This window comes from Hibiscus syriacus, unplaced genomic scaffold (assembly GCF_006381635.1).
Source record: "Hibiscus syriacus cultivar Baekdansim isolate YM2019G1 unplaced genomic scaffold, ASM638163v2 tig00110201_pilon, whole genome shotgun sequence".
Taxonomy (NCBI): Eukaryota; Viridiplantae; Streptophyta; class Magnoliopsida; order Malvales; family Malvaceae; genus Hibiscus; species Hibiscus syriacus.
Genome location: NW_024062624.1, coordinates 491944 through 517903, shown reverse-complemented (window position 1 = coordinate 517903; position 25960 = coordinate 491944). Strand labels below are relative to the sequence as shown.

General features: G+C 38.6%; 1 pseudogene; it reads left to right on the top strand.

Moving 5' to 3' along the window:
• The first annotated feature begins 320 nt into the window (after positions 1-320).
• On the top strand, positions 321-24418 carry LOC120218895 (annotated as a pseudogene).
• The last annotated feature ends 1542 nt before the right edge of the window (positions 24419-25960 follow it).

The window sequence follows — 25960 nt, the reverse complement described above, 5'->3', positions numbered from 1 at the left end:
GTGTAATGGTTAATGATTGTTTTTTTAAAATAAAATCTTGTTTCACCATAAATTTTATATTTGATCTTCGAAATTTCGAATTATTACTTTCTTTTTATATTCGATCTTTACATGCCTGCTCTTCTTTAATTTCCAGAATGTATTCTATTTTTCTCTGCATCTTTGAATGTACCTTGTTGTTAGATTGCAGAAGTTCTTCGGCTTGCTGTGTGTAAATCCATAAGACTGGTATTTTTTACCCTCTTATCAATTATCTTCGTAAAAGAGGATAAAATTGGTGTGAAAATTATCATTTAAACTTGAATTACTCGAAAGAAAAAATGGGTTCGTTGCTGTTGCTCCGAGGTTATCCAAAAACCATTGATTTGAGAGAAGAGAAAACCAAAAGGTAGATTACATCAAGTCATTAAAAAGTCAGAAACTTATCACAACTTGAATTTCATTGCTGAAAACGAAGTTTCATCAACAACCGTACAAATATTAAAAAGTAAAGAGCCCCCACAGCCAACCACTTCGTCATCCCACTGTGTCTACGACCATATATCATCTTAGTAAAAGAACTAATAACTTAGCTGATAGTCTCATACTTGTATAATTTTATAATTATCTTCTTTGTTTCTCTTATATTTCTTCCATTTAATACATATTTCCTCCAACTGCTGCACTGGCAGTAGCTTTGATTGTTCAAACTGCCACCCAATTGCCTTGTTTAACAAGTTGCAGAAGACTTTGCAGTTGGACTTGGGAGTCAATAGACTTATCTTTGGGTCATTATAAATTAGAGAAGAAGTTTTCTGGTTGTATTTTTGTGGTTGTTTTCTTTTCTTTCCCCCCTTTAATTCTTCTTTCCCTATGAACTTATGAAGTTCATTAAAGAACCAAAGCTTGAAGCATCCTGTTCCTTCAAACATTTAACACTTGACCAAGGGAATGTAAATTCCGTTGTTTCAAGTGATAAAGCCAGTGGAATCTTTATACCAGTAAAACCCACCATAATGCTCCTAAACCAGAGATAATGTTTTCTCCAAGGCCCCTAAGTGAGCTCGAAGCTGCTTCAACTAAGCTACAAAAAGTTTACAAAGGTTATAGGACAAGGAGGAATCTTGCAGATTGTGCAGTTGTGGTTGAGGAGCTCTGGTTTGTCACTTTGTCTCCATATAATATGATTTTACTGTTGCTCTTTTTGGCGTTTTTTTTTTTTGAGTAATTCGTTTGATTCTTATATTAATTCAAACATTGCAGGTGGAAGACCTTGGATTCTGCAGCATTAAGAAGTTGTACTGATTCATTCTATGACATTGAGAAACATGAAACTGTCACATCAAAATGAGCGAGGGCTAAAACAAGGCTGCCAAGGTACTTTACTAAACTTTTACCAGTTGCTAGTTTCCATGTTTTGTTTTAAAACTGACAAGATCATCCTTTTGGGTTTTGTAGGTTGGGGACAAAAAAAGGCTCAAAAACTAGCCCTCCAACATTGGCTTGAAGATGCAAGCTCATTTAATCATTGTCGACTTAGAATTATCCCTGTTTATTTGTGTTCCAGCCGATTAGATATAACATGGTAAAACTCTTTATTTTCATGTCTAACGATAGCATAGGGGAACTTTTGCTAAGGTATGTTATCATTTGAACGTCGTTCGTGAACCTTTTTAGTTTTAATATGTTGGACAAAAGTCGTTAATCCAATAATGATATAGATAAATAATATAACGATAATAATCATAAAATATCATTGTAAAAAATTAATGATAAATAACGAATTTACCATGTATTAGGATTGTTAAAAGAGAAAATAATCTCAGTGACTGAAAATGCCTTATAATATGCGATTTTAACCAATTTTTTTTGGATTTGCGAAAATGACCAACAAATTCGCAACGTGAACTCCTATTTCGCAACCCAGTTTCCAAATTCACAACGCGATTATGTAAATCGCAACGCGAATTTGTAAATCGCAATACATAAGTCAAATTTGCAACACAGAAGTCAAATTCGCAACACAAAAGTCAAATTCGCAACACAAAAGTCAAATTCGCAATACAAAAGTCAAATTCGCAACACATAAGTCAAATTCGCAAAGAGCGTTTATTTTCGCAACGCGAATTTTATTTTCGAATTCGAAACACAATATTGATTAAGAAACACAAATGTAAACAGCATTATCGCAAATTATAACCTAAAACCCTAAATTACAACTCAGTCTCATCTCCATCTCTCACTCTCTACGGCGACATCCGTCCCCATCTCCGACAAAATTTGTCCCCATCTCTGGCGAAATCCGTCTATCTCCATCTCTCAGAGCAACCCTCATAACCATTCACGGTCATAAATGGAAAAGCAACCACCGAGGGTTAGTTTAATCTCTTATTTTTATTTTGAAATTGTTGTATTATTATTAGATTTTTCTGATATTGATGATAAATTTACTGGTAATTTCAATATATAATCTATAACCATTTCATTTAGATTGCTTAGTAAATTCATTCGGTTGCTGCCAATATTGTCCTGTGAAGTTAATATTTGTCTTTGTTTTGTCTTTTTGTTGAAGAAATGCAATTCATTCAAGTTTCAATTTGCAGAAGAATAGTTTTTGAAACTTAAATTCGCAACACGAAAATGAAAATCGCAACGCGAAAATGAAAATCGTAACACAATTTTATTTTCGCGTTGCGATATTTGCGTTGAGATTTTCTAGTTTCGCGTTGCGATTTTCATTTTTCGCGTTCCGAATTTAAGTTTCAGAAACTACTATTATTATGCAAATTGAAACTTGAATGAATTGCATTACTTCAACCAAAAAACAAAGACAAATACTAACTTCACAGTGTTACGAATTTAAGTTTCAATAATAAACTACTACTCTTTATGTTGTCCTTGAACCTGCACTAAACCTATATGTTGTCCTTTTAAATGTTTATATAAATGCTTACTTCTGGAATGTTATATGATGTTTTGTGAACTATGATGGAATAATGACTTGGGTGAATATCGTGCTAGTTTGAAACATATTTGGCTTTGTTTTCACTGTTTAATATCATGTCTGTTTATAGTGTATAATTTGTAGTTTTTGGTATATCTAAGTTTGTATGTTTATTGTTTTTATAGAAATTTTTTTCGGCTGCATTGACCTTAAGGAATAAATTAAGCATAGCCACTAAAATTGCGTCGACGCTTACACCTCTACAAAGAAAATTGTTTGAGGATACTTGTTTCGGGCCATGGCTGAAAGTACAACATCCGGGTGGAGATGCTATGTTGACACATTTGTTTCTTCAGACCATGACTAACGATCTACCCGAGAGGATACAACGTGGTGATGAAGAGATATGGTTTTATTTTCCTCCGGCGTATACTTGTTTTGGGCGGGAGGAGTTTTGCTTAATCACTGGTCTACGCTTCGGACACGATGATGTAACCTGGTACACTAGTCATATCTCCCGCCCATCATGGTTATCTCGGGTTTTTCCTGAGCTGGTAAAGTCGAAGCCGAGTTTACACGTCGACGAATTGAAGAGATTATTTGTTAAAGATGGTTTTACTCGGATGGATGACCTTGATGTTGTCCGAGTATGCCATTTATTACTTTTGCATGCCAGTTTTTTAGGCAAAGAGGGCAGACAACCTATCTTTGAGGACCTAATATTATTGGTAGAGGACCTAAATGTATGAAATTTGTTTCCGTGGGGTTCATATCTATGGAAAGCTACCTGGAAGAAGTTGTCATCTGCCTTTGAGGACCGAAAAAGTTTACGGGGAGATGGTTCCAAATACACTTTGACAGGCTTTACTTGGGCCTTTAAGGTAATAATTTATATATAATGTTTCCAAAATTATAATTAATTATTTAACAATTACTAATGTTTGTGTATTATATTGTTTGTAGATTTGGATATTTGAGGCTTTTCCCAGCATGCAGACATATGCGATAGAAAAATCAAATGATATTCCTAGGGCTATTACCTAGAAGAGGATCCGCATGTTGGATTGGGAAGAGTTACTCCCATATACGACAATGAATGATGTAAGTTAACACACAAATAATACCATATATAAAAAGTTATTACTAGTACACATTTAACTTTGTTTGAGCTTTTATATTGTTAGGAGGCCAACTATCCATTACAGAGGGTTACACCCACAGAGGCTGAGCTTGCCACTGATTGGTGGCAAGCTAGTAAGAGGTTTTTTTATGGGACGGATGATGAGCACTCCCTACTTCGAGAGCCATCACCTGATTAGGATGATTCTACAGCTCGACACCCGGAGCCATCACCTGATCGAGCCTCTTCTCCACCTCCACCATCACCTATTCCATCACATCATCGAGCCTCTTCTCCACCATCACCTCATGATAGGCGACCGACAAAGAGGCCACGACATTTATCTCTCTGTTCTCCACCTCCACGAGATGAGTTAGGGGAGTTACGTGATGAGGTCGGTGCTTTGCATCATAAGGTCGGTACTTTACGTGAAGACAATGGTGCATGGCATGATGAGGTTCGGTCTTTACATGGGGAGGTGGATTTTTTACGCGATGACAATGGTGCGCTACGTGGTGAGGTATCTACTTTACGTGATGAGGTTGCCGTTCTACGCGAGATTGTTTCATCGTTACAGAATGAGGTTCATACTCTACGCAATGAGGTAAATTTGTTTAATACTATACTAAAAATGCAAATAATCTTATTTATTTATTTATTTATTGATTTATGTATTAATTTATTTTCAGCGGCCTGATAAAGTAGATGCTTTACGTTGGGTTTTTCTTGCACGACGGGGTTCACGCATCAGACATCGTACACTTGCCATTACGTCTTCGTTCACCCCACTAGTGCCAAGACTCTATAAGAAGAAGCCCGATGCACCTATCATCGTTCAAGAGGCGCCTCCTATCGTTCAAGAGGCTCCTCTCATCATTGAAGAGGCCCCTCCCACCGTTCAAGAGGCCCCTGTCATCATTCAATAGGTCCCGCCCGCCGTTCAAGAGCCCGATTCACATGGAATTATATGTCGGCATATTGATAAACCCCCTCCCGTGCCCGATATGATGGATGCAAGTTGGCTTTCGTATGTGTTACCGGCCAGTACTATTCCTTAGCAGGAGAGGGAAACACTACCGGACATAATTACGGATAATACCCTTAGGGCTAAGACCGTGGTTGATTTTTATCTACATGAGCGGAGCAAGGGGTGTTATTCTGACCTATGAAAACTCGATGATGTTATGCATTTGTTTCTTGATCGGTCTTGGTGGGGAATTTTATTAGGGGTTGAAGATAATGGCTATCTTGAAGGGGTGGTAAGTCTTATATTCTTCTTATATTACATTTTGATTATTTTTTAAAATTATTAATAAATTCACTAATATATGTATTTTTTTATAAAACAGCATATTGATGCATGGGTGTCACGTTTTCTAATAATAAGGAAATTGAGGAAAATAAGAAATACTCGATGGACTATTATGTCGACGTCTTTTCACGTAGCTCACTTGAAGGATCCGAGAGATGCTTCATATACGTTGGGTAATGGAAAAGCTAAACTTTATCCTGCGTGGTGGGAGATCGATAAGGTTAATATTTATTTTTTGAATATTTTAAAGGTTTTCATAAATTTTATTTGATGTGTGCAATTATTTATGATTGCAGGTGTTTATCCCTGTTTTGGAAAGTCATCATTGGCTTCTTGTCGAGCTTTAGCTCCCATCCCTGAAGACAATGGTATATGACAACATGTTGAATTACATACCATTGTCTAATTTGAGAGATATTATTTGTAAGGGATGGAGCGTTCATTTGGCGAAATACTTGGACGCGATTGATTATTGGACTAATTCTGGAAACAAAAAGCCAAAAAAGTTCAAAGTTACAATGATCAGAGACGATACCGCGCCATAACAAATGGAGGGAGCCAGAGAGGATTATGGTCCTCTTGTATGCATGTGCTTGGAGCGTTTGACGACAGGAAGTAAACACCTTCTACCTCCCACAGATAGAGATAGAGCTGCAGTAGGCTTATGATTTCGGTATTTTATGGCTCAAGCGATATATGCGAGACGTTGCCTACCTGCATCCGCGTGCTGAAAGTTTACATAAACAATTGGTAAGTTTGAGCAAGTGTTGTTAACATATATACTCTTTGTTCGTTTGAAAATGTTTGGTTAAGTACCTAGAATTCAATAATTTGCTGTTTGTTGGTTTTAGATGTGTAGAAAGTGTTATTTGAGCAAATGTTTGGTTTCTGCAGGTTATTCCTGATGTGAGCTGCGTGAAATTGATGTATTTGTGCATAAACAACTGTCTGGGGTACACTTTTTCCCTTGTTTAATTGAACTTTACATTGATTTGTTCTCTTTGTAAAAGTTGATTTGTTGAGGAAATAAGAATTATTTTTTTCTTGTTGATTTGTAAAATTTGATTTGTTTACTTGATGTATAAATTAGAATTATTTTTTACTTGTTTCATTGATTTGTAAAAGTTGATTTGTTTAAATTCAATCTGCATTATGTTGAAGGCAAAAAAGACTGTTGAATGTACACTTTCGCAACGCGAAAGTTAAATTCGTAACGCGAAAGTCAAATTCGCATTGCAATTTTCTCGTTGCGATAGTCAAATTCGCAATCGCAACGCCAAAGTCAAATTCGCATTGCGATAGTCAAATTCGCAACGTTAAAATTAAATTCGCAACGCGAAAGTCAAATTCGTGTTACGATTTTCAGTTTGCGATTTTGATTTTCGCGTTGCGAATTTGACTTTCACGTTGTGAATTTGACTTTCGCGTTGCGAATTTAACTTTCGTAACAATCGCAACAAAAAATCGCAACGTGAATTTGACTTTCGCATTGCGAATTCAAGGAAAACACCTTCAAAAAGATAACATACAACAATCTGATAAGTGATAACAACTGAACAGATCATAGCAATGTTCAAACTAAAGTTACTAATGAATGTCTAACTGAAAATGTATGCATTCACACATAAAATACACATAATACAAAGTTTACATTTAAAAATCACCTAAGTTAATAAGTCCCAAAAGGTGAAGACGGTTGTGATTGGGATTTTGATTTTGATTGCGATTTTGATTTTGATTTCCTTTTGGTTGGCACCATATGAGCTTTGGATTTTGATGAGGATCCATATTTTGGTAGAGGAAAAGATGATTGTGATAGCACTGGTGATCCACAGGTCAACCTTGTATGACCATTTTCCTTGCACCGACTACATGTGGATATCCCTTCTCTTCACCCTTAGACGGTATATGATCGTGATTTTTTGGTCGGCCAGGTAGCCTGCTGTCCATGACTGGTGGCAAAACTGTTTGTAAGTCATTCGATATGTCCCACTCAGAAGGATGTGGAATAGGGTAGACAATCTCGGCATAAGTCTGTCGATATACTTCTGTAGTGTAGCAATCCATAGCTGTCCGCTGTTTGTGAGTACTAAAATATGATGCGGATATGTGTGCAAGTATACACAATCGAACAAGTAATAAAGTGATAAGTAGAGTATCGTCTCCGCAGGGAATTGGGGAAATCAAATAGGTTTGTCAAGGCACTTTACTTTGTCACCTAAGTAAAGTTAGTTATGGTATATACAGATGAGAATGCAGTGGCAAAATGGAATGGACGTAGTGGAAATGGAGTGGTGATAGTGTGGTAGCAGATGGATATATCGTGGCAAATTAAATTGTGATACGTGAAAACAAATGGAAATGTCAAGGCAAAATAAAAATGCAAATACTAGATTTAATAAATGTAGGACTTTAGCTTTCTCACAAGACAAGCAGCAATGGAAATGAGTGATGGGAGACACAAGGAAAACTTAAGTTTATTTCTCTGAATGGTGTTTCTTCTATGCTTACCCTGGAACTAAAGTCCTCTTCAATATGGCTTCCTCCTCTATTTATAGGGGAAAAGAAATCCTAAGGTTTGGTGTTAACCATCCTAGGAAACCTCAAAACCATGGTTGAGTTGCTTGGGAGTCGAGCAGACTAGGCAATGATACAGCCTAGGTAACTGGCTAGAGACCGGCATAATCCCGCTACAGGCGCCCTAGGACCGACAGGATCTACAGGGTCAGACTAGGCAACGTCATCAACAGAACTAGTGGTTGAAGCACCAAAATACTGCGGTAGGTATCTCGGGTAGAGCATGCGTAAAATCTGGGACAGCTGGCTAGAAAATATCTTCTCTCTCATTGTACGCTCCTGAAATGCCATTTGAACTTGGCATTTTTATTTAGCTCAGCAATATCCTTATGTCACGGCATTTTAAATCCTCTTTTCCTTGTTTTCAACACCTGCATATCATCAGACAAGTACCTTTCCCATAAAGTAGCACCGCTGTAAAAATAAAATGCCACGGCAAACTGAAATCCACCACATGCAACTATATGCTCCTAAATGCATCTAAATGGTCCTAAATGGGCTCTTAGACATTCAATAACTTAAGTGAAAAGGTCCCAAAATATGACCTTTTCAAGGAGTTATCACACCCCCAAACTTAAGCTATTGCTTGTCCTCAAGCAATGGATAGTGATAAGCAAAACAAAAATACCATGACAAGTTCAGAAGCAAAATAGTTATATGGGATAAAATTTCAGCCCTCAGCTCATATGGCTTCAACATTCTAGACTAGTTTGAGAAATCAAGTACCGTCCCCTAGGGTAAGATTCTTTATGTGGGTGTGTGCGTGTTTATATCCAGTCCATGCTTAACAAACCTAAAAATTTTCTACTCAAGCTTTCTCAATTTACCATGACATTTTCAAATTACTACTCCCATTTGTTTTCTTTGATTACTTCTGCTACGAGGAGAGTCAACCCATCACTCTACCATCCCACACTCTAGATGAAAGGGAGCATACCTTTCACCCCCGAGCTAGTCAGGTAGAGTCATCCTGTGACTACTTTCATTCACTCATATGCCAAGACATAGCGGAGTGCTCCTCTACAGATATGCCAAGGCATTTATTTATAATTTATATTTCTTTTTTTTTCTTTTTTTTATGCGGGGTTTTCATCATTCACAGTTTTATGCCACGACATTTAAGAATTCTCTTATAAAAAATTTCTAAGTTTCTCAAGCATGGAAAACATACACTCGTGTTCAAGGGTTTCAAAGAAGCAAGTCCTAGAGTTGGTTCTATCATCCTCAACCAGTCATAAACATTCTATCCTAGCCATCAAGAATTCTTCATCATCGGGCATCCTCAATTAATTCCAGAAAACTAATTCTATATTTACTAATGTCATGGCATATTCATTTTACTAATATTATCATACAATGATGCGAGAACACTACTTCCCCCAAACATGAGAGAAGCATTGTCCCCAATGCTTACTAAATCTAAGAAAAATGAAAACTACATGCTATGAATGCAATGCAATGCAAGGTACCTTGGCTTCATGGTGGTGGTGCAGCAGTTGCACGACAAGTGCGCTTGTGGAGCTTAGCGGGGCTGGAATGCTCGGAGTCAGAAGCTGGTGCAGCTGGAGGAGTGTGAGGGCCTTCTTGAACAGTTGGGAGCGGGGGCTCCTGATGTTGAGATGCCTTTCGTAGGCGACGTCTGCTCCTACGCAAAGGAGCTTGCCGTGGCATCTCCGATTGTGACTCCTCGGCCGACTCAGTAGGTTGTGATACTTCAGGGTTGGCTGCTTTCATCGGTACAGCAGGTGGTGACATTGCTGGATGTTCTTCTGCGAACGGTTCAACAAATGGGGCAGGCTCCGGGAAATTAGCAAGTTGGAGGTTGGCTTCTCTGTCTACATCAAGTGAAACTGCGTGGATTGGATCAGGGTCTACTGGATCTTCTGCTTCAGCTCGCTGGGGACTGTCTTTACTCGATAAATGTTGAGCAGCAGCTGGGGCAGGTGGAGGTACTTCTGCAGATACCTCGACATCTCCATGCGATGGGACGAGCTCATCAGGAAAAGGGGGAATGGTAAAGTTAGTGTGCGGGAGGAACTCCATCAGGGCACTGGTGAGAAAGGCATCACGTCGTTTGGCATAAGCAAAATAGACCATCAGTTTGTCGGACAGCTGCCCAACATGCTGGTGATAATGCAACGCGAGATGTGGTTGCCTCGTGTTCCTTTCCTTTGGCTTCCTTGTAGCCCAGCAACATATGTATTTTTGCTTTGTTGAGTCCAGCAATGCCCGACAAAATCTCATCAAACATTTCTTCTCGAACTTTCTTTTTTCGGCATAAAGCAGTGATGAGATTTGGGAATACCAAGGCACTTGCCTGTCGCTTTAGGCATAGATGAGCCTGTTCCACGATAATCTTCCCTATATCAATGGTTCGTCCGGTGATGATAGAGTGCAGCAAAAGCATCATCTGGCATGATACAATTGTATTGTGGGAGGTTGGCATAAGCTTGTGCTTCATGAAATGGTTCCACAGTTTGACATGGGGGAGCAGTCGATCCCTATCCACGGTCTTTTGTTTCAGTTGCTGACCGTTCCACTGAGTACCGGGAAGACACAAGTCTTCTAGTATGCCTTGGTAAGTTTCATGGTCGGCCTCTTGGGCAAAGCTCGCATGGTGGTCATCAGCAACATGCAGTTTAAAATAACGGTTAATAGCGGTAGGAGTAAAACGAATAGAAATGACGCGAACCATCACGGCATGCTGATTTGGCTCGGTAATGTTAGAATAAAACTCCTTCACTATTGTGGCGTTGACAGGGGTAGGATGTTTGGCAAACTTCTGCCACTTATGCTTAGTGACCACGTCCAACACTTCGTTGCCCAAATCGGCGTTCTCCGCCTCGGAGAAGACAAAGCCCAACTCAAAAAAGACTCGCCGGTTCTTTATGGTTTGATAGCGTTCCTTAGCAGCCTCGTCGACAAAGCGTGGTGGTGAGGGTGGTGGAGCTGGTCGTGAGCGCACCATCGTGAGACTGCAAAAATAAATGAAGGAAGAGAGCTTTTTGATGCGGTAGTTATGGTGGTCGACGGCAGTTGGAAATGAGAAGAGGAAACTAGAAAGTGAAAGTAAAAAGAGAAAGTGAAAAGTGAAAAGTAAGTGGGGTAGGCTAGTTAAATGGAAATATTTGGGGGGGGGGAAATAGATAAGCGGTGGGGTAGGGCGGGAAAGAAAACAAAATGAAAAAAATTCATTCCTAAGTCAAAAGTCAAAATAAAATTTCCCTCCTTTTTCCTTTTCATTTTGCCGCCCAAAGTGTTCTCAACTTCGTCAACACGCCTCACGTGCTTAGTGCGTGGGATTCCCTGGCAAAAATATGAAATGAAAATAATTACCGAATAATGAGAAATATTAAAATAAAGGCAAAACAAAAATAATTTATGTACAGATGTAAGTTAAAAATGCCACGGCATCCTTAAGATGCCGGACCAGTGTCAACGTCTTGCAAGAGCAACGCCGACTTGTCACGTGCAGGTGAGACTCCTTGATAAGCCTTTAGGCACTGGCCATTGACTTTAAAGATGGATCCATCGTCCAGGTTCTTGATATCAACAGCACTATAAGGGTAAACATGGTGAACTTCAAATGGTCCAGACCAGCGTGACTTTAATTTGCCTGGGAAGAGCTTGAGCCTAGAATTGAACAACAGTACTTTCTGACCCATATGAAATTACCGTGGCAAAAGCATTCTGTCGTGCCACTTTTTGGTTTTTTCCTTGTAGAGCTTGGCATTTTCATATGCTTGCACTCGAAACTCTTCTATTTCATTTAGATCAAGTAATCGTTTCTCCCCAGCAATTTAGGCGCAACGCCGACTTGTCACGTGCAGGTGGGACTCCTTGATAAGCCTTTAGGCGCTGGCCATTGACTTTAAAGATGGATCCATCATCCAGGTTCTTGATATCAACAGCACCATAAGGGTAAACATGGTGAACTTCAAATGGTCCAGACCAGCGTGACTTTAATTTGCCTGGGAAGAGCTTGAGCCTAGAATTGAACAACAGTACTTTCTGACCCATATGAAATTACCGTGGCAAAAGCATTCTGTTGTGCCACTTTTTGGTTTTTTCCTTGTAGAGCTTGGCATTTTCATATGCTTGCACTCGAAACTCTTCTATTTCATTTAGATCAAGTAATCGTTTCTCCCCAGTAATTTGCTCGTCAAAGTTTAACTTTTTGATTGCCCAGTACGCCTTGTGCTCTAGTTCAACAGAGAGGTGGCAGGCTTTTCCATATACCATCTTAAAGGGCGACATTCCTAAAGGTGTTTTGAATGCTGTCCTATATGCCCATAATACTTCGTCAAGCTTTGGGGACCAGTCTTTCCTTCGGGGGTTAACCACCTTCTCTAGGATTTGCTTAACTTCTCGATTGGAGATTTCAGCCTGTCCATTCGTCTGCGGATGATATGCCGTGGCAATCTTATGTCGCACTCCATATTTCTGTAATGCCTTGGCAATCAACTTGTTGTCAAAGTGAGTGCCCTCATCGCTGATAATAGCTCTTGGGACTCCAAAACGAGTGAAGATGTTCTTATGAAGGAACTTGAGCACAGTCTTTGAGTCGTTTCTCGGCGTAGCAATTGCTTCAACCCACTTTGAAATGTAATCCACCGCTAGCAAGATGTATAAATCTCCAAAGGAAGATGGGAATGGTCCCATGAAATCGATGCCCCAAACATCAAAGAGCTCAATCTCCAGAATATTTTGCAGCGGCATTTCGTATCGTCTGGAAATATTTCCAGTGCGCTGGCATCTGTCGCACGCCTTGCAAAATGCATGGGCATCTTTAAATAATGATGGCCAATAAAAACCTGACTGGAGGACCTTTGTAGCAGTCCTCGAACCTCCAAAATGCCCTCCACAAGTTGATGTGTGGCAATGGTGTAAGATATCGCTTTGTTCTTCTTCGGGGACACACCGTCGAATCATTTGATCAGCACATTGCTTGAATAAGTACGGCTCGTCCCAAAAGTAGAACTTGGCATCATGAAGAAACCTCTTTTTTCCCTGGCTGTTCAGTTCATAAGGAAAAACACCACTAACAAGAAAGTTAACCAGATCAGCGTACCACAGAATTGCCGTGGCATATAAAATTTTCTCGCCAGGGAATTCTTCTTTAATATCAAAAATGTCATGGCATTCTGAAATATTTTCTAGCCTAGATAAGTGGTCTGCAACCTGATTTTCAGTACCTTTCCTATCAATTACCTCTAAGTTGAATTCTTGCAGAAGTAATATCCACCTGATCAGTCTAGGCTTGGCATCTTTCTTGTTCACTAAATATTTTATAGCTGAATGATCAGTATGAACTATAACCTTGGTGCCTATCAAGTATGGCCTAAATTTGTCAAATGCAAATACCACGGCAAGTAATTCTTTCTCAGTGGTTGTGTAATTTAATTGTGCATCATTTAAGGTACGGCTAGCATAATATATGACATGAAAGATTTTACCTTTACGCTGCCCAAGCACAGCTCCCACGGCAAAATCACTTGTATCACACATTAATTCAAATGGGGACGTCCAACCTGGGGGAACTATAATTGGTGCAGAGATAAGTTTCTGCTTCAGCTCTTTGAATGCGCCATGGAATTTCTGATCGAACACAAAGGGTTGGTTCTATTGCAGCAAGGTGCACAAAGGCTTGTATAGTGTGGAAAAATCCTTGATGAATCGTCTGTAAAAACCAGCGTGGCCAAGGAAACTCCGAATGCCCTTGACAGAATTTGGTGGGGGAAGCTTCTCGATCACCTCGATCTTAGCCTTGTCGACCTCAATGCCCTTTGCAGAAATTTTATGTCCTAGAACAATGCCTTCAGTCACCATGAAGTGGCATTTTTCCCAGTTTAGTATGAGATCAGCCTCCTCGCATCGCTTCAGTACCTTTGCCAAATTACCGAGGCATTTTTGAAAATCGTCTCCAGAAACAGAAAAATCGTCCATAAAAATTTCCAAAAAATCCTCCACAATGTCAGAAAAAATGGCTTGCATGCAACGCTGAAAAGTTGACGGGGCATTACAGAGTCCAAAAGGCATTCTTTGAAAAGCGTATGTGCCATACGGGCACGTGAATGTCGTCTTCTCTTGGTACTCTGGTGCTATGGCAATCTGATTATACCCTGAATAACCATCCAGGAAACAATAGTATGTCTTGCCCGCAAGTCGATCCAGCATTTGATCGATGAATGACAAAGGAAAATGATCCTTCTTGGTGGCCTTGTTAAGCCTGCGGTAGTCCATGCAGATGCGCCATCCAGTGACAGTGCGAGTAGGTATTAAGTCATTTCCTTCGCTCGTTACCACGGTCATGCCTCCCTTTTTAGGCATGCATTGGAAGGGACTGACCCACGAACTATCTGAAATAGGGTATATCACTCCAGCATCGAGCCATTTGAGAACCTCTTTCATCACAACGTGCTTCATGATTGGATTTAATCTTCGTTGTGGCTCTATGGATTTGCCGAGGCATTCTTCCAGCAAAATTTTATGCATGCAGATTGTTGGACTTATTCCCTTGAGATCTACCATCGTCCACCCTAACGCTTTCTTATGCTGTGACAAAACACTTAGCAAACTAGATTCTTGGTTAGGAGTAAGGGCAGAGGAAATAATCACAGGCAAAGTGTCATTACAACCCAGATAAGCATATTTAAGATGTTGTGGCAAATTTTTAAGTTCAAGGGTAGGTGCATGCTGTAATGAAGTCTTAGGAGGAACAAACTCTTCGAAATTCAAAGGTTCAAAGCGCGTACCTGGGCTAGCTTTAAGGAAGCTAGCCTGCTGTTCCTTGGATGAAAAGTCTTTCGGCTCTTCAAGGAGCCCCTCATCAATATCTAGCTGAATGAAATTGTTATGGAAAAATTGATCTGCCTCTTTTTTAATTTCAGTGTCTACCTCAAAAATTCTCTGACATTCTTCATAATCATCCATGTGTTTGAGAGATCGGAAAACATTAACAGTGATCTGTTGATCGGCCACTCGCATGGTTAGCTCGCCCTTCTCGCAATCGATGAGAATACGACCGGTGGCTAGGAAAGGTCTCCCCAATATAATGGGCGCTGTGGCGTCGACCTCACAGTCCAGAATCAAAAAATCGACAGGGAAAACGAACTTGTCAACCCTCACGATGACATCTTCAATTCACCCTTCTGGACGCACATGTGAACGATCGGCAAGTTACAAGATGACTGAAGTAGGTCTCGCATTTCCTATCCCCAGTTTTACGAAAATCGACTTAGGCATCAAGTTTACACTTGAGCCAAGGTCACATAGTGCTTTTCCAACAAATTTGTTTCCAATCGAACATGGAATGATAAAGCTGCCCGGATCACGTCTTTTTGGTGGTAGCTTGCTTAAGGAAGAGCAAAATTCTTTTGCCGTGGCAATTGTTTCGTACTGCTCAACCTTTCTCTTCTTGGTGATGATTTCTTTTAGAAATTTAGCATATGCGGGCATTTGTTCCATTGCTTCAAGAAAAGGAACATTGATCTGCAGTTGACCCGGAATGTCAACAAATTTTTTAAACTGAGTATCCTCGTTATGTTTCTTCAGTCTTTGCGGAAAAGAAGGCGGGGGTCTGGCTTCTTGTAATGATGGGGTGCGAACAGAAGTTACCGTGGTATTTTTATTTGCCCCCTCAGCTTTGTTACTTGATGAACCCTCAGATTTATCTTCTTCCTTCGGTGCTTCCTCCTGTAGTTCTTTATCAGCTTGACTGGTTGTGGGGGGTGAATCTTCCTTCGGTTTTCCCCCAGACTTATCTTCTATATTAATTTGTGTACCACTTCGGAGAGTTAGCACATTGCATTGTTCTTTGCTATGAGGTTTGGTGACTTCAGTGTCACTTGGCAAATGTCCGGGTTTGCGTTCTTGTAATGCCGCGGCAATATGACCTACTTGACTCTCTAGTGCCCTTAACGATGAACTATGGATCTGGATAGAGCTCCTTGATTTTTTATAGAGGTCGAGTGGTCTTGCAGCATTGTTTTTGTTGTTGCAATGAATTCTTGCATTGTGGCCTCCAAAGAACTAGTATTTGATGAAGATGGCCCTCCCTTGTTTTGATTATGCCATGGCATATTTGATTGATAGCCCTGGGAATCATTAAAATTCTGCTGACGAGCTGGCTGTTGAGCAGTGCTGTTTCCTTGATTTCCCCAAGAAAAATTTGGATGCTGACGCCATCCAGGATTATAGGTGTTTGAATAGGGGTTGTTATTTCCTCGATTAAAATTACCAACAAAGTTGATGGATTCTTGATTGGTTGGGTAATTACTCTCATTGTGATTGCCTTGGCATATTAAACAAACTGAACAGGTTGCCTTCGCTTCCCTTACCTCACTTGGCCTTTGTAAATTTTTTAGCATGTTGGTAATGGCAGCAAGTTGGGCTGACACAACATCATTAGAATCTAGCTCGAGAGCTCCATGTGTCTTACGCCCAAACCCATGCTTAGTTGAGGGAAACTGATAATCATTGGTAGCAATCCTATCCAAGATGTCAAATGCCTCTGCTGGTGATTTATCCAGTAACGTCCCATTTCCCGAGGCATCTAGCATCATCCTCGTGGGTGCGTTTACTCCATTATAGAACATCACTACTTGTGTCCAATCTTGAAAACCATGGTTTGAACACTTGCGAAGCAATGCTTTGTATCTATCCCAGCACTCATGCATCGACTCGTCATCAGCTTGACGGAATGAAGCAATGTCATTCCTAAGTTGGGTGTTCATGTTCGGAGGATTATACCGCAGCAAAAAATATTTGCACAGATCTGTCCACGACTCCATAGAACCCGCTGGAACTCCACTCAACCATGCCCTTGCTCTGTCTCGTAGGGAATATGGGAATAGCTTTAATTTCAGAACATCTTCGTGCACCCCTTGTTGGCGAAAAGAATCGCACACTTCCAAGAAGTTACGAATATGCTGCCTGTCATCTTCATTTGGTATTCCCCCAAACTGCCATATAGAGTTTAACATGTTGAACATGACATGTTTCAGCTCGAAATGGGCTGCCTGAATATCGGGTGCCACAATTCCAGGGTTGAGATCCTCTAAGATTGGATTTAAATGATCACGAATAGCCCGAGGCTTAGCTGCATTCCCAGAATTTGGATTTGCCTCGGCATGTTAATCACCCTCATGGCCAATGCTCTGATTTCCGAGTTGGTACATATTGACACGTTGTGCTCGTCTTCTTTGTCTAAAGAGCCTTTTAATTTCAGGATCAATAGGTTCCAATGGCTCTGCAGGGTTGCTTCTGGTTATAAACTCGAAAAAATCTGAAAAATTAAAGAAAATATAAAGTAAAGATAACTAAAAGAAAAAAAAAATTTACACAAGTAATATAAAAATGCTATGACAAATCAATTTAACTTCCAGTTGCAATTCCCCGGCAACGGCGCCAAAAACTTGTCTGCTGTTTGTGAGTACTAAAATATGATGCGGATATGTGTGCAAGTATACACAATCGAACAAGTTATAAAGTGATAAGTAGAGTATCGTCTCCACAGGGAATTGGGGAAATCAAATAGGTTTGTCAAGGCACTTTACTTTGTCACCTAAGTAAAGTTAGTTATGGTATATACAGATGAGAATGCAGTGGAAAATGGAATGGACGTAGTGGAAATGGAGTGGTGATAGTGTGGTAGCAGATGGATATGTCGTGGCAAATTAAATTGTGATATGTGAAAACAAATAGAAATGTCAAGGCAAAATAAAAATGCAAATACTAGATTTAATATATGTAGGACTTTAGCTTTCTCACAAGACAAGCAACAATGGAAATGAGTGATGGGAGACACAAGGAAAACTTAAGTTTATTTCTCTGAATGGTGATTCTTCTATGCTTACCCTGCCCGACAGAGTCTACTGATGTGCCCTATACTATCTCTAGTAAGGGACTCGACAGACTAGATATGCCCTGGCAAAACCGATTGGCGTAAGCCCAAGCAGTGATCCTATTTACTCAGCTAATAGAATATGTCTCGGCAATACCTTTTTGCGGCATCATTAACATCTAACCTATCGTTTATACACAACTCCTTTTAGTCGAATGAAATCCTATTCTTATCTCTAAGGTGGATTAGGCCTAGTTACTATCTAGAACCCGTTGTTTATATAGTTCCTCCTTAGCTTCTATCGAAGACTAAAGATAAATTGCCAAGGCATTCTCTCGAACCTCATGAACCCTCCTAAGGAAAGGCTACTCTCGTAGCTCCTACAACCTCAAGACTTTAAGCATCATAAACAAAACAGAATAGAGCATGAAACAGCAACCATTCATTAAAATAACAACTTAAATAACCATGCGAACTCCCACCAAATAGGATTAGTTCATGGTGGGGCTCGAAATCAACAAGCACAAAGCAAGATTCATTCATTCCTTATAACCCAACAACAAAATATAAAAGCAAGGACTAAGGGGAGGAGAGAAAGCCTTCGACGTGCATTGGCAAATGCCTTCCTCAGCCACCAAGGACTGCTCCCAGTGGACTAGATCCTCTCGGATGCTCAGAACACCACTCCCTTTTGCTAGTCAAGGAGAAATGCCACGGTAAGTGGGATTGACGGAGAAAGATGAGACTTTCTCTCTCTAACTTTTTAAGATCAAATGTGGCTGGAACTAAAGTCCTCTTCAATATGGCTTCCTCCTCTATTTATAGGGGAAAAGAAATCCTAAGGTTTGGTGTTAACCATCCTAGGAAACCCCAAAACCATGGTTGAGTTACTTAAGAGTCGAGCAGACTAGGCAATGATACAACCTAGGTAGCTGGCTAGAGACCGGCATAATCCCGCTACAGGCGCCCTAGGACCGACAGGATCTGCAGGGTCAGACTAGGCAACGTCATCAACAGAACCGGTGGGTTGAAGCACCAAAATGCTGCGGTAGGTATCCGGGACAGCTGGCTAGAAAATATCTTCTCTCTCCTTGTACGCTCCTGAAATGCCATTTGAACTTGGCATTTTTATTTAGCTCAGCCATATCCTTATGTCACGGCATTTTAAATCCTCTTTTCCTTGCTTTCAACACCTGCATATCATCAGACAAGTACCTTTCCCATAAAGCAGCACCGCTGTAAAAATAAAATGCCACGGCAAACTGAAATCCACCACATGCAACTATATGCTCCTAAATGCATCTAAATGGTCCTAAATGGGCTCTTAGACATTCAATAACTTAAGTGAAAAGGTCCCAAAATATGACCTTTTCAAGGAGTTATCAATAGCATATGCGCTTGAATTATCTTGGTTTAGATGAAGAGCAACTTATTTAAGTTATTATCCAATACTTCAAACAAAGTGTTTGAACATGGTTCAACTCTCTATGACGTTGACTTCACAACACGTTTAGTGATCTTTCTTTCAGTCCATAGTGTAACACGACGTTCCAATGTTCTTGTAAATTTAAATAAATAATACTTAGTAAAATATATGATAAGTTACGAATTTAAAGAAATAATACATGCATGGTTTCTTTTCTTGTAGTACCACTGTTGAATAGAGGCTCGAAAAAACTCCATTAACATAGTAATGGGTAATTTCCGGGAATGACGACTTAGAGCGTTGATTGATTCTGCACTATTAGACTTCATGAAACCATATCTTGCTCCAAGTTGATGTACTCTTGACCATCTTTCAAACTCAACATCTTCTAGTGTTTTAGCACATTGAGGCAAAACACGTCTTAAACAATTTATATGCTTATTAAAATCCACTTCCCGATAAGCTTTTACAGCCTTCCAATATGTCCATTTGTGATTTTTTATACCAGCAGACCTTGATTTTAGATTTCTGTACAAATAAACACCACAAAGTCCATGAAAAGCATCTGGGAAACACCTTCTAACAGCGTTGTCAATTGAGTTTGCCCTATCAGATATGATTTTCATATTGCTAATAGGACCTATGTAATCCCTAAGATGCCCCATAAACCATGTCCATGAATCAGAGGTTTCAGATTTGCCAACCCCATAAGTTATTGGCAGTATCCTATTGTTAGCATCCATAGCTACTGCTAATAAGTTTACTCCAAGGTATCGACCTTTCAAATATGCTCCGTCAACTATAATAACTGGGCGCATGCAAGTAATAAACGAACGAATCTACAAAATAATATACACAAGAAATATAATCATTTAAATGTGAAATGCATGTAACTAACAAAAATAAGTTAACAAAATTATATTGATTTACTAATCGCAGCACCAATGGCGATAAAAATAACTCAAAGTGTCCATCTCTATCTGTTTTGATATGAGTTACCAACCTAGAATTTTTCAGCTTTAAATTGTGACAATAAGTTGGCAGTTGGGCAAAAGATGCTTCTGGAGACCCCCTCAACAATTCCATGGCATAACATTTGGCTCTCCAAGCTTGAGAATATGAGATACTAATCATGAACCGAGCATTCATGTCAGTCATAATTTCATGTCCCCTATATACTCTACCATTCATAAACATTAACTCAGCCAGAAAACCACCCAACACCTTTTTGTTTTCCTGTCTATGGTGAGGAAAAAATTGGGTTCTTGAACATGTATGTTTATCAATAAAAGTTCTAACTTGAAACATTTCGCAATCTTTTATCCTCTTTGCAATCATACGCCACGTACAATTTTTTTCAATCATACACTTTGTTTCGAAATGATATTTGCTTGATTTGTTAACTTTTAGTTGATAGCCATCTTCCACATATTTTGTATACAAAGCTATATTCAAGTCTTCCTTTGTATCAAAACAATCATCTTTCTTGATACGAATAACTTTTGTGTAACAATCAACTACTATCTTTACCAACTCTTCTTCCGGTATCTGAAGTAATTATGGCATATTCCAGTTATACTCCCGTGGTATTTTCTTCTTTTTCTTTTCTTCGGGGACTTATTCTTCTTCTTTTTATTCTTCAGGGTTATATGAATTACAGAATGTATGTTCAATATATTCATTCACAGTCGTAACTTCCTCCTGACAGTACTCACAATTTTTTTTGTTGGCTCATCGTCTAAATGGTCAATACGAAAACCGAAATTTGGTGCTGAAAGTTGTTGGGATTTGGATTAGGGAAAAGGTGTGGGTTTTGATATTGTGTTTGGTATTGGAAATGTGGGTGAAACAAAATTCTTGGTGATGAATTGTGGTGGAACCATTAAATTTTGAGGTTGATAACAACATTGTACATTGGAGCACTATAAACTAGGGTGAAGAACTGATTGATTACTACCCGCTACTGACCCAACTTCACTACTTCTAGGTTCAACAACATACAATGTAACATCATCTTGTGAAACACTAATGTAAGCAATGAATCGTTCAACATCTTCATTGTCGGTTAACAAATAAACTTTACCTTTTTTCTGATAAGATAGGCTAAATCCACTTAGATGCTCTAAATTCAATTTCTTTGCAACACGTAACATTAGAGTTTCATAAGTTAACTTTTTTAATGACAGTTTTAGTTGAAGATTCATGGGTAAAGGCACATATTGTAAAACACCATGAACATTCTCCCATGACCCACCAAAACACAAATCTATCCAAACATGATCAACATTAGATGATTTCATTCTACAAATTGTAAATTAATTTACTAAACAAACGAGCTATAAACTAAATATCAGCACTAACTTAGAGAAAAAACATACCTTTATTAAGTTGATAGTTGATAATTTGGGAGAGAAATCATTGAAAAATTGTATAGAAATAAAATTATGTAAAAAAATAGAGATGGGGAATGATGTCGTTGGATATAGGAACGGATGTCGCCGGAGAGTGATAGATGGAGATGGAATGAGTTGCGATTTAGGGATTTAGGTTATGAGTTGCTGCTGCTGCGTAGTTATATACCCAAAACATATGTGTTGCGAAACTAAAACCTGTTGCGAAATTAAATTCGTGTTGCGAATTCGAAAATCGAGTTGCGAATTTGAAATACAGTTGCGAATTTGAAATTATATGTTGCGAATTTGACTTTTGTGTTGCAAATTTGACTTTTGTGTTGCGAATTTGAATTCTGTGTTGCGAATTTGACTTCTGTGTTGCGAATTTGACTTCTGTGTTGCGATTTACAAATTAGCGTTGCGAATTTGGAAACTAGGTTGCGAATTTGTTTGTCATTTTCGCAAATCCAAAAAAATTGGTTAAAATCGTATATTATAAGGCATTTGCGGTCACTGAGGTTATTTTCTCTTGTTAAAAGTATAACAATCTGAGACTATAATCACACATGAGAAGATAAAATAAATCAAATTAAACTTCTTGAAAATAAAATAAATATAAAGAAAAAAATACTCTTTTTTATTGATCTTTTGATCGAAAACAGTTGAGGTATGTTGCTACACATTTTCTGGTCACTCCTTTGGTACTTGAGATCGTTGGTCATCTGTCTCCTATGATACAACAACTAGATGATCAACTACAATATCACAATTGTAGAGATCACGAACTATCCTCGTTTCATCTATCACCGAAAAATTAGTGGAGAAAAACTTTTTTTTCTTTGAAACTAGTCAAAAACTTATTGAAAACTTATTATGAAATTGTGATTAACCTAACAGGTTAACTCGGTATTTATAGGGAATTTTTAAGAGATATTTACTCAAACTATATATCTTTTAATATTCAAATTTAAACAGATAATAATATCTTTTAATTTAAAATATTCAAAAAATAAAATCAACTTTTACTATTCATACTTAAATATATATTATTTTAATTTGAAATATTTAAAAGAATATAATTATATTTAATATTTAAAGTTAACTCGGTAACAAATACCTTTTAATTTGACATATTCAAAGGATAATTATCTTATTAATATTGAAATTAAAAAATCTTTTAATTTGTAATATTCAAAATGAACGTGAACTTAATATAAATATTAAATTCATCAATGAAATTCACTATTTTTTTTACATAATATGCATCGGTTTCTGTTCTTAAAAGAGAGAAGGGAGCTTTGATTCGATCGATTGAAGAAATGTATCATATTTTGACAAAAGGAGGAAATGATACTTTATATGAAACTTTAATGGTTTGGTAGAATGCATGTGTCATAGACTCCAAATTCACTCTGGCTAGAGTAATCAATGAAACTTCTATCAGTAACCTTTCTTTTTTATGTTTCTGCATATTGATCCACGGCATCGTTATGGACACAATTTACACTTCTATTACGACGCGTGGTCAGCAAGCAAGAGTACTCATTCTTTCTTCTACCGGTACTATATTTCTTTAAACAGTAAACAGACTTGACAGCGACATAACTGAAGGTTGCTCCATTATACCCTTATGTTCTGACATCTGTAATTGAAGGTTGGATATTGGCGATGGCAAAGAACTGAATCTCAACAGGTGTCGAAGAACAGATCTACAAGGACAATGCATCAAATATCTTGGACCGGTGAGTTTTATTACTTCTATCTTACTTGAAATGCGCCAATTATGACTAAAATGTTTTTGTACATTTTTAACCATGTCTTATTCTTGCTTGCAGAAAGAAAGGGAAGCATTTGAAGTCACTGTGGAAAGTGGAAAACTTGTTTACAAGCAATCTGGGACGCTTGTTAACACCATTGAGGGTTCCAAGTGGATTTTTGCGCTTAGGACAACAAGATCCTTGTATGTTGGGAAAAAGAAGAAAAGGGTTTTTCAGCACTCGAGTTTCCTTTCGGGAGGGGCTACAACAGATGCTGGAAGATTGGTGGCTTCTCATGGAGTTCTTGAGGTACATTATACATATAATTCCAATTTTAACACCAATAAAACCAGTTTCTTAAATCCTTCTCTTCCTCTCCAGGCTATTTGGCCTTACAGCGGTCATTATCTCCCAACCAAAGACGGTTTCAAAGAATTCATTATTTTCCTTGAAGAACACAAGGTGGATCTGACCAATGTTAAGGTAATACAACCATCTAAAGTTCTCATTAGGCTTTCAATAAGCTTCTTGAAAATTTAACAACCTAGAGAGCTGCCATATTTTGATTAATCTTGCACTCTCATTTCTGGTGAAGAGATGTGCTGTAGATGAGGACCACGCATTAAATAAAGCTGGTGGTGATGAGTCCGAGCATGGAGTGATCAAGGATCCAGAGGCAACAGCAAAATCAACATATTCAAAGGCTGTGGAGGTTGATGGTGAGCACGCAAATTATGCAGCCAAGCGTTTGTCTTGTAAGTGGACAAGTGGGATTGGGCCTCGAATTGGGTGTGTCAGAGAGTACCCAAAACAACTGCAATCCCAGGCTCTGGAACAAGTTAACCTATCTCCCAGGGTTACCCCTGGTCGCTTTGCAAACTCTGGTCCGATACCTTCACCGCGACCAAGCCACAAAATTCGAGTCTCACCCAGGCTTGCTTACATGGGACTCCCTAGCCCAAGGCCGTCTGTTATGGCATCAATGCAAATAACTATATGGAAACACTCTTTTAAGGTTATAAATATATCTTTTGTTGTATTAAAATCCATAAACTGTGCATGGTAGTTGAAGATATTCATTTTTTTTTTCATTTTAATGTTATTTATATAATAATTATTATTATTATAATTATAATGATTATTATTATTAATATATATTATTTAATATTACAAAACCCAAAATGGAGGCCCAATTACAAATGGTGGCCGAAATCCAGAAGCCCAATGAAAACCCTAAACCAGATTAGGGTTTCCCTCTTCTCCCAGCTGCCTCAGCTTGCCACCGTTGGATCTGGCCATATCCAACGGTCCAGATGGCGCCAGACGAAACCCTAGGGTTATGATACCCTAGGGACTACACCAGCTGCCGCCGCTCCACGTTGCTCCAACCGCTGCCACGCCCCAACCAAAGGCTCCAGAAGCTCCAACGCCAGTCGTCCACGCTATGGCTATGGGGTGAGTCACCACTGGGAGTCCGGTGACTCACCGAAGGGTATTCTTTTACCCGGTCCGATGGCCACACCGGTGATGGCTATAAAGCCATCACCCCATCTGCGAACAAAGACAGAGAACAACAGAGCCGGAGAGACAGAAACAGAGCAAAAACAACAAAACAGAGAACAACAACCCAACAAACCATCAAAGAAACAGAAGAAAAAAAAAAAGAGAAGCTTACCGAGGAAGCCACGACCACCGGACCTCACCAAAACCTTCGAAAACCGAAGGTATATTTCTTAGATTTGCTCCTATCGGGAGCCGTTTAAAAGAAAAAAGCCATCGGAACCGTCATTAGGACGGTCCGATCTATGTTTTAGTATAAAAATTTTTTATTCCGGCCACCGAAGGCGGTGGCCTGCGGCGGAAGAACACCGGCGGACGGCTGCCGGCCGGCTGGCTTCTCTCTGTTTTAGAGAGAAGCGAGAGAGAAAATTCTCTCTCAGAGAAGAGAGAGAGAGGAGAAACTGAGAAATGAAGGTTGGCCCTTCGGGCCATCCGTTTCAGACCTTAAATAGGCCTTCCCGAACGACGTCATTTCGGGAAGGACTATTTGTGCAAATTTTAATTGTTAAATCCCGTCCGCAGCCATTATAAACTTGTATCTCTTACATTTTAGTCACTAAATCAATTTATAATCCTTTTAATTTGATCTTTAAATTTTAGTTTTATTTATTTTAGTCCTTTATATTAAAATAATATATTTAGGGTAAATAACAGATTTAATCCCTTAATTTTAATAATTAATATTTTAATCCCGAGTTTATATTTTTAATTTATTTTAATCTGATATTCGAATTTTAGATAAGTTTTATTTTAGTTACTAAATTAATAAAATAAGAAAATAGCATGTTTAATCCCTATAATTTTGATTAATTATGAATTAGGTTTTTAATTTTAATTTTACTATAATTTAGTCACTAATTTTAAATGTTTTCATTTATTTTACTGCTTTTAAATATATCGTTCTAATTGTATTTTTATTGTTTTAATTTTACTTGTTTATATATTTAAATATTTTTATTATTATTATGTAGTCATAAATATATATAATAAATAATAATTTATATTTTTTAATAAATTATTTTAATATTTATTTTTCAATATCGAAGAA